Genomic DNA, 16,289 nt, shown 5'->3' with positions numbered 1-16,289 from the left:
CCTAAGTGGGGCTGTTCTCACTGGAGTAGGCAAAGGAACAGACAGCTGATGTGATCTCAACCAAGCTTCACCCAGAATGACGATATGAGGAGTGCATTTTCAGGTCACTTGTGGAGTTTCTAAGTATCGATTACAGTTGGGCCTTAGAATTACCTTTTTAATAGGTGAAACTTCAGATATTTTACCTTCAACATCATGCCTAATTTACCTGGCATGGTCCCAAATGATAAATAAAGACACTTAATTCCAGGGTTCACAGACTATAAAATTGTCAAGAATATTTTTGCTCTAATTGGGGTACATTTAAATTAATTAAAATGCCATTAATTTCTAAACAAATAGGATTTTATTCATACCTCCTAAACTTGAAATCAAACTAGGTTTATTAGAAAGCTTTTTCTGAACAAACCCTTGGGTTCATAAGGTTCTATTGAGTTCACAGTTTATTTGATTTATCAGGTACATAAAGTTCAAGAAACAACTCTTTTTAAAAAATAGTTGTGTCTTGGGTGATGCATGATACATAATTTATTGCTATCAACTCTGGTCATGGCTGAAAGTAACTCTGTAGAATACTCCAGCCTGACACTTCAGTGGGTTGAACTTATCTGTGCAACACTCTGGTAGTACACAAAAAGTCTGGGCTCATTTGTGCAGCCAACATTGTAATGGAAAATCAGCATTAAAAAGGCTTGAAAAGCCTCCCCAAGTTGACTTCTTCATTAGCACATATTGCTCACGTGGTTTCAATATAAAATAGAATTATATTTACATACACACACACACATATATATATATGTATATTTAACAATATTAACTAAAAATGAAGCGGTAATGGAGTTGTGAAAGACTAAGGGAACCATGGGAGGAGTTTTAGTGGAAAGAATGTCAGGTAAAATTATGTATATCTATAGTACCTATGCATGAAATTCTCAAAAGAAATAATAAAATGAATGTTAAGAAATCATAGGTTTGTAAGAGAGTTTAAAAAAAGATTAGATTTTCTTCCTTATTAAGTTTTTTATAATCGAAATGGAATTGTGTTTATCATCTTATTACATATTATTTTTTGAAATTATAATCTCAATGGCTATATCTACAATACAACTTCTGCACACAAGGCTCAGGAGGACACAGTGCTAAAAATTCCTAAAATTCAGAGCATCAAAGAGGTAACTGTGAGATTGTCTCCTAGGATTGTCAGATGCTATCCCCAAAGAGTCTCACAAGCATGACTGCCTAAACGTAAGCTGAAGAAGGCAATAGACTTAGACAGGATAGTGGAGATAGGGGAAAGCCCAGAAGGGCTCCGCCCTACACATAGAATTACTTTTAAAAAATTCAAACCAAGAACGTTGAAGTGTTCACTTTTGAATGCAAGGTTTTATTGTGCTTTATTTTTAATTTTAGAAGTTGCCTTCTAATTGTCCTAGCCTGTCATAATCAAAAAGTTCAAAAGAGATGGTTATAATAGCTCATAACTATAATCCCTGGATGTAGAAGCTGAAGCTAGAGGATTATCAAGAATCTGTGGCAAATCAAGGCTCCCAGGGGAGTTCCAGGTAAACCTGAGTGACAGTTTGAGACCCTATCTAAAGAGAAGAATAGATAGATGATATATATTATATATTATGTATCAATATTCAACTGTTTTATTCCCTCTCAGAACATAGCCACACCTGAGATGTTCTCATTATCTCAACTCTCTGTACATTAATGGAACACTCCATTTCAGGTGTGGACATTCTTTAGATAGTTGGAGGTCTATAAAAGCTAATATCTAAAATGTCTTGGCCAATTCAGTCTTTGCTTTTTGGATGTCCAATGCTTATAAGAAGGCTTATAGATGGTATTGATTTTATCAAAACTTGGATGCCATTGATCTCAACTTGAAAATTAATTTCAGAGGTGGAAGAGGAGGTGAAATGCAGTACATAACAATATGCACATATATGGTTATGCATATTCCTGTATACAATTATATGTATGTTAGAGGAAAACATATATATTTTGAACTCAAAATAGCATGTTTTTAACTCAAGAAGTTTTAGTTAATGGAATTTCATACACATATTACATGAGCACTATGCCTTACCACTGCATCTAGCAATCTCAAGGAGTAGAGGCAAAAATGGCTGCTCCTGCAACAAGAGCTGATTCTGTATAATCTCTCCCATAAGTCAGCTAAAGAATATTCAGCAGCAATGAGAGTCATCTGTTGTAATGATTTTTAGAACTCATTTTTTTTCAGTTCATAATGTAAAGCAGCATGAAGCTGGGGGGTGGTTAGTAGTCTCATTGCAGAGACAGGAACAAATTGAATTTTAAAGCATGGAGCTGAACATTTGAAGGTTGAAAAGTTTGGGGAATGGGGTTATTGTTTAGATGTTAGCATGAACAAAATTTCTATAGAGGTAGTTGATTTAATAATATCAATTTGTCACTCAAAATGAAGAAACTAAAATGAGAGAGACTATATATTAAGCATTTCATGCACCATTGTGAAAATATTACTTTAAAGAGAGCACATCTATCTACTTTTCAATGAAATATTAGCTTTCAAATGAACAGGACTGCCTCATCGTTTTTACCTCAGATCATTTGGTATGCCTGTGTGGAGATACATCATCTGTTTATTCTAAGTTTCTTTCGCTGCTGCTTAAGGTGTTTCCAGGACTCCATGGGACTGGACTCTGCTAGGAGAATCACTTGGCTTCCTTGAGTGGCTCACAGTCTTCTCAGCGTTAGACGGCTTCACAGACCTTTGTCATTTAGATCGCTGTGACTATTTTCAAGTATAAGTGTAAAACAATATTCCATTGTTTGTGGTTTATGATTGAGTCAGTCCATATTTTAGAACTATGAAAAGAAGCAGAGAAGGGAAAGAACTGTCATCATAAAGACTTTGAGTGTCACTTAAACATTCCTCAAATAGTTCTGCCTCCAATTATTAAGGTCCACCTGAACAAATGCAAATCAAAATTACTCTGAGATGCCATCTTACACCTGTCAGCATGGCTAAAATCAAAAACCCTGATGACAGTTTATGCAGGATAGGATGTGGAATAAGGGGAACACTCCTCCCTTGCTGGTGGGAGTGCAAATTTGAACAGCCATTTTGGATGTCAGTTTGTTGGTTTCTCAGAAAATTGGAATCAATTTACCTCAAGACCCAGCAATACCACTCTCGTGTGTATGCCCAAAGGATGCACAATAATACCACATCTGTACAACTGTGCTCATAGTAGCATTATTTGTAATAACCAGAACCTGGAAACAACCAAGATGACCATCAACTGAAGAATGAATAAAGAAAATGTGGAACACTTACACAATGAATTTTTACTCAGTGGTGAAAAACATCTTGACATTTGCAGGCAAATGGGTAGAACTAGAAAAAAAACGTAGTGAGTGAAGTAACCCAGACTCAGAAAGACAAACACGGTATGTACTCACTCATAAGTGCATACTTGATGTAAAGCAAACCTAGAGAAGCTAGGTAAAAAAGGGAGAACCTAAGAGGGATACACATGGAGGGCTCCAGGAAGAGAAAATTGTTAAGTTCTCTTAGGTAAACTAGGAGGGCAGAATAGAAGGGGGGATGGGGGTATGAGGGATCAAGAAGACAAAGATGAGGAAGGGATGGAGTGAGAGAGTGGTGAAAGAGATATCTTGATAGAGGAAGCCATTATAGGATTAGGGAGAAATCGGGTGCTAGAGAAATTCTCAGGAATACACAAGGATGACCCCAGTAACACTCATAGCAATAGTGGAGAGGGAGTCTGAATGGGCCTTCACCTTTAATCAGATCAGTGATTACTTTAATTGTCCTCATAGAACCTACATTCAGTAACTGATGGAAGCAGATGCAGAGACCCACATCCAAGCACTGGCTGAACTCCTGGAGTTCAGTTGAAGAGAAGGAGGAGGAATCATTTGAACAAGGGGTTTCAAAAGCATAATGGGGAAAATCATAGAAACAGCTGGCTTGAGCTAGTAGGAGCTCACTGACTCTGGACTGACAGTTGGGGAACATGCATGGGACCAAACTAGACCCTCTGAATGTCAGTGACAATTATCTGACTTTTTTGGGAGATGGGATGGGAGTGGCATCAGAATCTAACCCAAGGACATGAACTGGCTTTTTGGAGCCCACTCCCTATGTGGGTATACTTTGCTTAGTCTTAATACAGGGAGGAGAGGCTTGGCCTGCCTCAACTTGGTATGCAGGACTTTGTTGACTACCAAAGGAAGACCTTCCCCCTCTGAGGAGTAGATGGGAGTAGTTAGAAGATGAGGTGGGGGACAGGAGAAGTGGAGGGAGGGGAAATTGGGGTTGGTATGCAAAATGAAAAATAATTTTTAAATAAAAAAGAATAAGGATTTTTGACTTGCTTGCATTTAGAGAAACTTCAGTTTAACTTTTACTTAAGAAGCACTTAATAATAATTAAAAATATACTAGTAAGTTATTAATATATAAAGTAAAATTATAAAAGGCATATATCAGTTATTCAACTGAGAATAATTGATTCAAGACAGACAAACTCAGTGTAAAAGTAATCCTAATAATGTTGTGAAAACTGGGAGAGAGAAGATAAATAAATATATAAAAATACACAAATATGTGCTAAAGAAAAATAGACCTTGGTATCAGAAATACAATGAAGATTTAAAGTTCAGAAAAAGGAAATATAAGCTAAACAAGAAAAGGATTAAACAGCCTATTTTGTGTCAACTGTAGATGAAAATAAATCTATATAAGTTGATACCACAGTGAGATATCAGCACCAAAATAAGCGGATATGCTTAAGATTTCCTGAAAAGAAAATCCAGGCTATTCATGAGGGAAAAAACTTCTGACTGGAATCAGGCACAACTCAGTACTGAAAAACAAAGGACCTATGGCTCTGGGAATTCTGAGTGAAACTTAGTTTGAACCAGGGATTCTATCGACATACATCAACAAAATATAACAAGAAATTAGAAGGATTTCATATTGAGAATTATCTCCATATCAGCATTCGTCATAAAATGAAGTTACTCAAGTTCATGTCCTTCTAAGTTGAGAAAGAAATAAAAGGAAGTAAATTGAATGATTTAGAACTTTACAAAAGAGACCTTAGGCCATCAATCAATCAAAATCGAAAATCTGAAAGTGTTATAAAAAATCTCCTTAAGGAAAAAACATACATTATTTAACAATAAGGATGATTCATATCTTTAAATGTCCTACTAATATGATTAGCTTCACAGGCATTTTCTTGCTAGTAATAAAGAATAAACAGAATTAGAAACTATTTTGAGAACAAAGACCTAGGTAAGAAACCACAGACCTCATACTGACATGCTAAGATGTAATATGATTAAGAATTCCTTCCTCTTGTTTAGTAGAGCATCAATTGTGTGAGATCATGCACCATTGTCAGTGGATCCCTTTACAGAAATTTTAACTGAAATAACACTCATATGGATTAATACTCTTTGTACATAATAATAACACTTTTGAATAATACCTCATGTTTTATAAGGTTTATTTGTCTTTAAAATAAAATTTTAATGTAAAAAAGAAGACAAGTTGCAACTACAGATCATAGTGAAACAAAAACAAAGTAGAGGGACATTTGTTTTGTTCATTTTTTTAAAGCTCTCCGAAGTGAAAACACTCCAGCTCTCATAGTCTTCTTACCTTCTCTTTGACAAAGAACCCTGAGCCTTGGGAAAAGTGAATGTGATGGTCTGGATTATTTAATTCACTTGATTACTTACTGAGAGGCCAAGGTTTTCAGTATATTGCCATGGTAATTTCTGCCCCATGAGTCTAGGGACCATGGTATATTCTGAGGAAAACACTACACAACTAATTGTAAAAAGAATTTTTGTAAAATATTTTAATTAAGTCCAATTTGATGCAGTGTCATAAGTAAATGAGGACTTTTATGGAAAAATAAAGAACAGGCTGTCTTAAAGTTGTGAAATTTTAGCTAAATTGTATGTTTAGTGTTTTATATAAGGTAGTAATTGTGAGGAATACAAAAAGATAGAGATTGTCTGAGAAGCTTTACAAGCAATGTGTTCAAGGAACAAACTAGGTCTACTTGATCATGTACATTAAAATGCAACAATAATGGCTAGACTCACCTGATAAGATCAGTCAGCATTATAAGCAGTAACCAGGGCCTACTGTGAATAATATTAGAAAAATAAATCCAAATGAATTTCAGAGATGTCTTTCCATTTCAGTGTTAGAATGCAAGTGTCCCATACTACAGGGTTATCATAGAGAGTCTACATTTAGGTAATGTCTAGCAATAACTACAAGTGTATTACATTTAAGGCAGTGCTAAGCAAAACAATAAGGATAGAAATGTCCCCAGAATCATGGTGTTAAAGGCATCAGCAAATGATCCCAGCACATAAGACCCACAAGTACACAGCAGGAACACACAATAACAGCTACTGTAGAGAAATACATTAGAGTGAAGCCAGGACACAAAACTGCCACAAGCCTAGAGCTACCTGGTGTATTGAAGGTAGAGCTATTCAGAGCCTTAGTAAACCCATTGCCAGTCAGAACATTTACAGGTACCTAGTATGTCCAGAAAGTAGCAGTAGATGTGTGGAGGGGAAAGCATCAAGCTAGATTAATTTTGGAGTGTGAATGTTTATCCTATCCCTGTACAAACATTTTATTTTGGAATCACATAACTTGTTTGATTTCACAAGTTCACAGATAAAGGGATGTTTAACATTGGTTGAATTATAGTTTGAGTCTCTTGAAGATTTGTTTTAGACAATGCTAGGAAAAAACTTGACTTTAGTCCTATTGGCCAAGACTTTGGAGCTATTGAAATGGGAATGATTTAATAAAGCTTGCCAGACAGTTCAAAATGCAAAACAAACCACAAGCCATAGAGGCCAGGCAACAGTAGAACATACCTTTAGTCCTACAACTCAGGATACAGAAGCAAATGGATCTCTGTGAGTTCAAGAACACCCTGGGCTACACAAGAGTGAATCAGTCCAAAAGAATAATGGATCTCAATCCTTAGGATCCCAGCACTTAGAATGACATGCCTTTAATCCCAGCACTAGGAAGGTGGAGACAGGAGTGATATGACTGGGTGGAAAAAGGAATACAAGGCCGGAGGAGACAGGAATTCAGAGCATTTGCCTCTGAGGATTCATGGAGACAGGATTGCCATTTCAGTTTGGTAAAGATAAGAGCTACTGACTTGGTTGCTTTGCTTTTCTGATATTCAGCTTGAACCCCAATGCCTGTTTCTGGGTTTTTATTATTCGTGTTATATTATGTATCTGGGATTTTATTATTCATGTTATATGATTTTGTTTAATATATGAAAAGGACATGGGTTTGGGGAGCAAGGGTAGTATTCTGTGGTCTAGTTATGTCTTTTTATTCCAAATTTATAGACTGAAACTTGTATTGGTTACTTTTATCACTGTTGTAAACAAATACTTGTCAAGATCATGGCAGCACAAGGATTGGGGCTAGTCACAAGCCATCTGCTGTCAAGCAAAGTAGCCAAGAAGCAGGACTGGGCTATCATCTTCAAGGCACACCCAGTGATAGTTTGGTAAGTCTCTGGCTTCTATAGTTTCGAAACTGTCTCAAACTGGAGAGCAACTGTTCAACACAATAATGTGCATCCTCCACGCTAGCCTAGTTCAAGAGCTGTGACAGTCTCATATGAACACACAGGACACTATATTAATTATGAAGTTGTTGACTGTTTGCTATGGTTTCTTAATGGCTCTGACTTAATTATTAACCCATAATTACTAATATATATTTTTATAAAGTCTTATCTTATGAAGAACACTAGACTTGCGTCCTCTCCTCCTGGGATCACATGGCAACCCTCCGCTCTTGACTACATTTCCCAAAATCCTCCTTGACTCCTCATCCCACCTATCATGCTCCCCTATCAGCCAGCAGTACTTTATTTATCAGCCAATAGGAAAAACATATACACTGAAGGACTTCCCCCATCACAACACCAGTGCTCTTGGGTTATGATTCACATTCAGTCAACAAAAGCTAATTCTCAATGTGATTGCCACTTGGATATGGAGCATTTGAAGATGACCAAAGACTTCATGAACAGAATCTCCCACACCATAGACACAAAATATCTTAGGCATCTTTCAGGATTTTCAATCTTTCCTTCTTTATTCCTTTTGTAGGCAGCATTTCTCAGAAATTTCTTCCATATGCCTTCTCATCTGCCTAATCTACTCCTGACCTATGCCTAATGTGCTTAAATTGAGAAAAGAAGTATCCAAGAGTACATTATTTTAAGATATTCTACAAAATTCAGATCTACCCAGAACCAGGGGATGTAGTTTTATTTTCGTAAAAAAGACTTTACAGCTATAATTAGTGTAAAATGAAATAATACTGGATTAAGACAGACCAAAACTCCTTCTGACTAATAACAATATAAGAACGTGAAACTCACTATATGCTAGGCCATAAAAGAAGAAAACTATCTCAAGAAAGCACATAACCACAAAACACAAAAATGAAAACCTTATTTGTTCAATCATTTGGCTTTATTGACATTCACCACATATCTTCAATGCCAGATTTCTAGGCAAGAGAGCTGTGTAAAGGAATATACAAGTTCTTTACCCAGAGGAACAGGAACCCTAAAGTTGTAGGTAGAAATGTGAGAGATGAAATTTAAACCAAGAATCATGAAGTATTGTTGGGAGACACCAGACACTAGAAAAAAACATCAAAGAAGAGGAAAAATATGACACTACCAATGTTGTGACTTCTGACTTGTTGCCTGCAGGACAAAGTAAATAAATTTCCCTGGTTCAAGGGTACCAGATTAAGTAGTAATCTGTTATGACAGTCAAAGAATCTAATACATCAGTTTACAGAAACCATGTTTTTAAAGATCACTTAAATGGATGAGGAGTATTACTCTGTCTAAATTCAGGTTAAATGTGCCTACCTTCAAATATAAGTTTAAAAAAATCTTCTAAAAAGAGCTTGTGGGAGGCTTTGAAGATATTTTAGTAGCCTTAAAACTTGTCCGTGTCTTTCTGGGCTTTCGTTAGAAACAAGAGGACAAAATAGCTATTATCAGGAAAGCAGAGCGGTCTGTAAATTAAAGCCCCCTGCTTTGCTTGGTAATAACCTAACCAGTCGCTGACATCTCCTGAATCAGAGGAGGTAAAAAATGTGTGATTTCACCTGAGAATCTCATTATTTGGACCAAAAGCAGGTGTTAATCCAAGGTCAGTGCCACAACAGAGAAAATAGATTGTTCCCAGTTGGAGTCTTCAAGTATCGTGCATCATGTGTTAGCCAAAGGTCCATGGCACCGCTCTCTTGAATGCTGTTTACCAGCAACAGCAGATTAGGTTATAAGAGCTAGTAGCTGGTATGCTCTCGGTAAGCAGAGGAAGAAAGACACTTGCATTGACAGATTGGAACAAGCTGTGCTGAATGTTTTCTGTACCTTACTGAGGGTGAGTAGAAATTTTCAAAGGGGAGTAGCACAGGAGCAACCAAGTCGTGACTGTGGAATTGGGATATAATTTGACTCCTCTCTACAAAAATAACCAATCTCTCGTGCTTCCTGAAATTCTACAGTTGATGAGTCACAGATCCACAAGGCAACATGTTTATAAGAAATTAAATTTATCCCACAGTATGAAAAAATTTGAAGAAGATGGCAGTTTTTCAAATTACATGATTTATCAAATTTCTAGGACTAAAATATAATCTCTCTACTCCTTCATCTTCCCTTCTTATTTAGCTCAACAATCAAAAAGAGATTGGCTCAACCATTTTACAGTTTCATGTAAACACATTTTTTAAAAAACAAACTATCTATGCTTTTGTTGATATTCTCTTCCTGAGCTTGGTAGAACTTGTTCTGAACCCCACAACATTCAGATTTCACATTCAGACAAAAAGTGTTGATAGGTTCTTCTTTTCTTGGCTATCCAGATACCACTTTTAGAATGTCTTCATGTACTTAATGTTTTGCTCTTTTCTTGGCCTCTTATGGTGTATGACAGTTTCTGCCCTCCAAAGTTCTATGTTGATTTTATAGCATTAGGAATTAGGAAGTTGGGGGATGAAAGTCATGAAAGCACAGCCTCAATGATGGGCATTAATGCCTGGATAAATGAGAGACCCTAGAAAGCTGCCTTAGGCTCATTGACCATACAATGCCACAAAAAGAAGCCATCAAAATCAAATCTGGAAACAAACTCTCATTAGACAGAAATTATGACAGCCATCTAGAGCTGTGAATCATGCATTTCTGTTTTCTGTAAATTGTTTGTGATACTTTCTTATAGCAGCCCAAATTCACTAAGACATCTCCATGAAATGCTTACACAAAATAAATTTTATATGCAGAATAAGAAACAGAAAATAATCCTGTGTTGTATTAAATGACTGACACAAGGAAGCTGACTAAAGGAAAATTGATGTGGCCACCACTATGGTACCTTGAAGAATAAAATTAATAAATGAATACTTTACTAGAATTCAAAATATAAAGTAAGCAAGAAGACTAATCAGGTTAGGGCTCACTGCCATCAACTCCATCACCCTGATTTTATCCCCATGACCCACACAGAATAATGAGAATACTGACTTCTGAGAGTTGACTTGGCATGCACACTTTATTAATGTAATAAAAATTTAAACAGAGAATCCAAAGTATAAATTAAATTCCTTTAAATGTACACCAATAGAAACATATATGGTGTATAAGTGAGCAAAAATTAATTCTAATAATTTCTGTAGGTATTTTCAAAGAGATATAACATAATTCTCTACTCCTAAAATAAACTGTACACTGTGACTTCCTTTCACAAAACACAGTATGAAATGGTGACTAGATGCTCAGATCAGGATGAAAAAAAAACTATTGAACACATACATCTAGCCATGTGATAAAGGTTAACAATGAGATGTCATGTTAAAAAGAGGTGTACTTGAGAATGCAAAATGAAAATGGAATTTGACCTCCGTAGTTTTCCTTCAGACACACATAATCTTAGTCTAAGTATGAAGTAACAATTTACAGATCCATAGGGAAGCACAAGAAATGGCTTACCAATATGATAAACTGTCAAGATTATGGAAAAGAGTTGGAAAGACTTGAGTAGCTACAAGAAACATTACAACTAATGCAATGTGATGATCAAGATGGAGTCTGGAATGATTGAAGTGGTATTAGTAGAAAACTAACAAATAACAGCATAGACTTTGTTTAGTAATAATGTTTGTGTACCAATGGATTTATTTAATAATGTGTGTATATGAACATATATTTGCTAATTTTGACAAACATACCATATTAGTATAATATATTAGGTATATAGGAACTCAGTGTAGAGTGCTATTCTTGAAACATTTCTGTAAAACTAAAGCAATTATTAAGTACTTTTTATTTAAAAATATACATGTGCATTTCTGGATTTCAAGTAATTATATGCATATGACTGTTTGTGCTGTGTATTAGTGAGTATGTGGATATGTGTATATAGATGTGCCTGTCCATACGTGTGTGTTCGGATCTCAGAGATTGACATGGCATATTTTCCTCAGTCACACTCAACATTGTATATTGTGACAGGTTCTATCATTAAGCCTAGAACTAATTGATTCTGTGTGGATGGCAGGCCAGAAGGGTCCAAGGCCAGAATCTCCAGTGTGGAGATTAAAGATGATCACTACACATGCATTTTTATATGAATGATAGGATTCAAAATTTAGTCTTCTTGCTTATGTCAGCCAAGCACTTTATCAACCAAGTCATCTCCTCAGCCATATTCTTAGTTATCAAATTATAACTAGAGAACTTCTTGGAAGCTAGCCCAGCTAAGTATAGAATTAAAAGCTTAAAGGATCCTCTAAGACAGGTGATGTTATAATGGCTTAATTAGCAAAATAGCAAAGCGTAAGTTCAATCTATCTAGTCAAAGATCTACTCAAGATGTGTCAAAGCTAGAACTGAAACTCAGAAAGCCCAACTTGAAAACTTATACTTCTAACCAGTGTTTCACAATGTTCTAGAATATGACCCTATATACAGGAGATCTTGCCTCATTCCTCTTCTCTGGGGTACCATGCATATCTCTCTTAGGTTCTATCCTGTTTCCCAGAATCTCTGTCAGTGGAATTGCAGACTGGCACTCCCCTAACCATGTCTAAAATCCATATATGAGTGAGTACATACCATGTTTGTCCTTTTGTTACTGTGTTACCTCATTCAGGATGGTTTCTTCTAGTGCCATCCATTTGCCTGCAGATTTCAAGATTCCATTGTTTTTTCCCACTGAGTAGTACGCCATTGTGTAAATGTACCACATTTTCTCTATCCACTCTTCATTTGAGGGTTATCTAGGTTGCTTCCAGGTTCTGGCTGTTACAAATAATGCTGCTATGAACATAGTGGAACAGATTCATTAAAATTTTAATTCTCTGTGTGTTTAATCTGATAAATAATCTTAATTTTTAGGGTAAAAGCCAGAAACTTCAAACAGTTTGAGTTTTATTCAAACAGAAGAAGAAAATGAAATGATGTCTGAAATAGATAAATATGAAGGAAAGTGAAATATACCTTTACTTCATATCATACATAAGTATTAGTCAATTCAATACAGGTATAAATGTAAAAGAGAAAACTATACATTTTAGGATACACTATAAAAAAGTATCCATAGCCTTTGAGTATAAACTTTAAAATGGAATAATAAAAGGTAAAAAATAAGGAAAATAGAAAACCGAGGTGCAAAAAATTACAATAGTATATCCCCCAAAAAGAACCATGAAAGAAGAGAAAGATTAAACCATATATGGGACAAATATAATGACATATCTGAATATGTGAAGAGCTAAGTTTCTAAAAATAAAAGTTAATCAATCCAGAACAAAACCAAGACACTGAATGGGATTCATGATGAGGACCCTCTAGTAGACCGCAGTTGTATTTCATTTCAGTCTACAAAGTCCTCAGGGAAATGCAAGTAAAGTTGACATACCTTGAGAGATCACAAGATATGCAGATACCATCAAAACTATCATGGATGCAAAAAGCTGTTTGGCAAAGTTGGTGAGATTTTTTTTAACTGGGCTAACAATCCTGGGGATAGTTTGGAATAAAGGAGTAGAATTCAAAATTGCACACTTTAAAACTGGAATTCTACTCCTCCATATGTACCCTAAAAAGTATGTATATATGTGGGGATACATGTGCATGTGTGAGTATAATTTTTAAACACTCAAACTTGACAAAGTCTAAATATTTACCAGCATTAAAATGGAAGTTAGTTTGTGAAATGCTCTAACAATAGAATTAGTGAATATGAGTTCACTACAATGAAATGATAGTCTCCCTAGCAACATTCAGCCCAAGAACAGATATAATAAAGTATTGGAATAATTAATCTCTATGAGTTCAATTGCACTGAAACATATTGAAATGTGTGCTTTGATATAAAATTTAAAAAGAAGATTGATATTATAAAGTTCAAAAGTATATTCTGTTGGGGCACTGGGGTGCTGTAGCAGTGTTAAATTATTGCTATTGAACCCATGGGGATTTCTCCTGTTCTGCTGATATAGTGCACTTTGATCTACAGAATGATTTCATGGCTGATCATTTTCTACATCCTAATTTATTAAGTTGATTCATTCACTCCTAAAGAGAATACATGGTAAATATGAAAACATAGGGGCTAGAAACATGGTTGTGGTTAAGAGTGAGCACTGCTCTTGCAGAGGACCAAAAGTTCAGTTCGTAACAGTCAAGTTGGGCAATACAAATACCTGCAATACCAGTTCCAGGGGACCTTCTGGAATCTCTGGGCACCTGAGCTCCCACATGCACATTCTCACACACAACAGACATAAATCCACAGACATAACTAAAAATAAAATATATCCTATGAAAATGCAAAGACAATTAAGTTGCATTAACATGCATTTGCTTCATATATTCTAAAGTTTTATAATAATGTCACACTGCAATGTGTTTTCTCATTCCAAACTGTTGCAAGCCACACACAAAAGAATTTGAGGATCTCATCCCCAGACTTATCTGACTTGCAAAATATCTAATTAAAATAAAAGGAAATAGAATTTTATGGTAGAAGAAAGATATATTTACCATGAATGATTGGAACTTCTTCGTTAATTACAAATTACTCATGGCTTCCAATAAAGCTGTTCTACAGACGGCAAGGCTATAATCACTCTTAGTGCCATGTAGAGCTCCCATTGTGTTAAAAGATAGTATGGTAATTATCACGGTCACAACTATAAATGCCAAGCACAAGAGCAATCCTGAGCATATTTCTGACCCAGCTGCTGGCAGCATGGGGCACAAGGATAGAAAGTATTGCCAAGAAATCAATCTCTTCCATCAAGACTGTGCTAAGTCTGAGCAGTTTAGTGACTTTTATTAGAACAAATACAAGTGCCACTAATTGCTACTCTGAAATTTAGTAGTTTTTAACCCATATTTCACCTGTGGTTTCTATGCGACCCTTCAGAAAACTGTCTAGAAGACAATGTGGATCATTGTTATTTAAAGAGGAATACGAAGGAGCCATTCTGCAACAGAATTGCAAGACTAGATAAGAAAGGAACAGGATTAAGTTACGTACCCTATTGACTTTCTCTGGGGTATTCCAAGTTCCAAGCCATATTTTTAGTGTTTAGTGGTAGGCTGTGTAGATTGCCCAGGCCTCATAACTGACACTCACATACATGGGGTCTGGAACAGTCCAATTCTGGTTTCCCAGCTATCAGTCTAGTGTTCATGAGGTCCCCCTTGTTCAGGTCAGCTGTTTCTGTGGGTTTCTCCAGCCTGGTCTTGACCCCTTTGTTCATCCCTCCTTCCTCACTATAACTGGTTTTCAGGAGTACGGCTCAGTGCTTAGCTATGAGTGCCTGCTTTTGCTTCCGTCAGCTACTGGATGAAGGCTCTATGATGGCATTTAAGGTAGTCATCAGTCTCATTATAGGGGAAGGACATTTAAGGTAGCCTCTCCACTATTGCTTAGATTATTAGTAGAGGTCATCCTTATGGATCTCTGGAAATTTCCCTAGTCCCAGATTTCTCTTTAAATCTATAATGGCTCCCTCTATTAAGGTATCTCTTTTCTTGCTCTTCTATTTTTCCCCCAATTCAGTCTTGCTGATTACTCATATTCTCCTCCCCCTTCTCTCCTCCCCTTCTCTTTTGGTTGCATGCATTTTCAGTATTGTCAGATACCCCTATTTTTTATTTATGACATGCCATATTCAAATAATAATCCTAGTTTATAGGTAAACCCCCTTGATCTGCCATCCAATTGTGTACAACAATGAGATTCTTCAGCTTCTAGAGGTAAAGCATAGTTCATCAACCCTGCACATGTTGAGAGTCACCTGATTACTATTACCATAAAGAACACAGTTGATAATACCCTGCTTGCTGTGTTCTACCATAGTAATACAACCATATTTTGTGAGGGATTGATACTTTATATCATTGAGCCTTTTATGGATCACAACTTCTGAAGAATTTGGAAGCCATACAGTTTGGTGTCAGGAGCGGGATTGGAATCCGGATCCAGGCGCCCAGAAAAGCGGCTTCTCTCGGCCCGACCAGGCACACGTGGACTCTCCTTTCGCTAAGTTCCTCACCACTTTGCTCGGCAAGGCACGATTCCTGCCGCCAGGAACCAGCACCTTCTACCTTCCGGTAAGGTTAGGCGGTATTCCAAGATTTCTATCGCGGCCACGTGCTGTTTTACTGGCGGCCTGCTGACTCCGGCCACGTGCTCTTTCGCTGGCAGCCTGTTGATTTCGGCCTGAATTACTCCATTGGTAACAAACGTAACTGCTTTATACAATGTCAACAGCTAACACTATGATGCAGGATGTTAAGAATTTTCTTGTTTTTTGTATGGATGGGATTTTAGAAAGGATTGAGGACCTACCTGAAAGGTACTTCCTACCCACGATGGTGATTATTAGCTTCATAATCAATATAATTTTGTTAATGAAATGGCTCAAAAATAGGAATAAACTTATACAGGCCATACAGTCATCGCAGGATAGTTTTGAAATCTTAATACAAAGGATTCAAGAAGTGCAAAATTCATTGCAGGAGAGTAAGAAAGAGTTGGTAGAAAATATTCAGGATATTAAAAATGATAATGTAGGTCTGACGAACAGATTTAAAGAGACAGAACACAAAATTGAATTATTTTCAGGAAAAATGTGGTCCACAGATAGAA

The sequence above is a fragment of the Mesocricetus auratus genome, unplaced genomic scaffold (assembly GCF_017639785.1).
Source record: "Mesocricetus auratus isolate SY011 unplaced genomic scaffold, BCM_Maur_2.0 Super-Scaffold_100006, whole genome shotgun sequence".
Classification (NCBI taxonomy): Eukaryota; Metazoa; Chordata; class Mammalia; order Rodentia; family Cricetidae; genus Mesocricetus; species Mesocricetus auratus.
The sequence above is the reverse complement of the archived record's forward strand: the minus strand, read 5'-3'. Positions refer to the sequence as shown.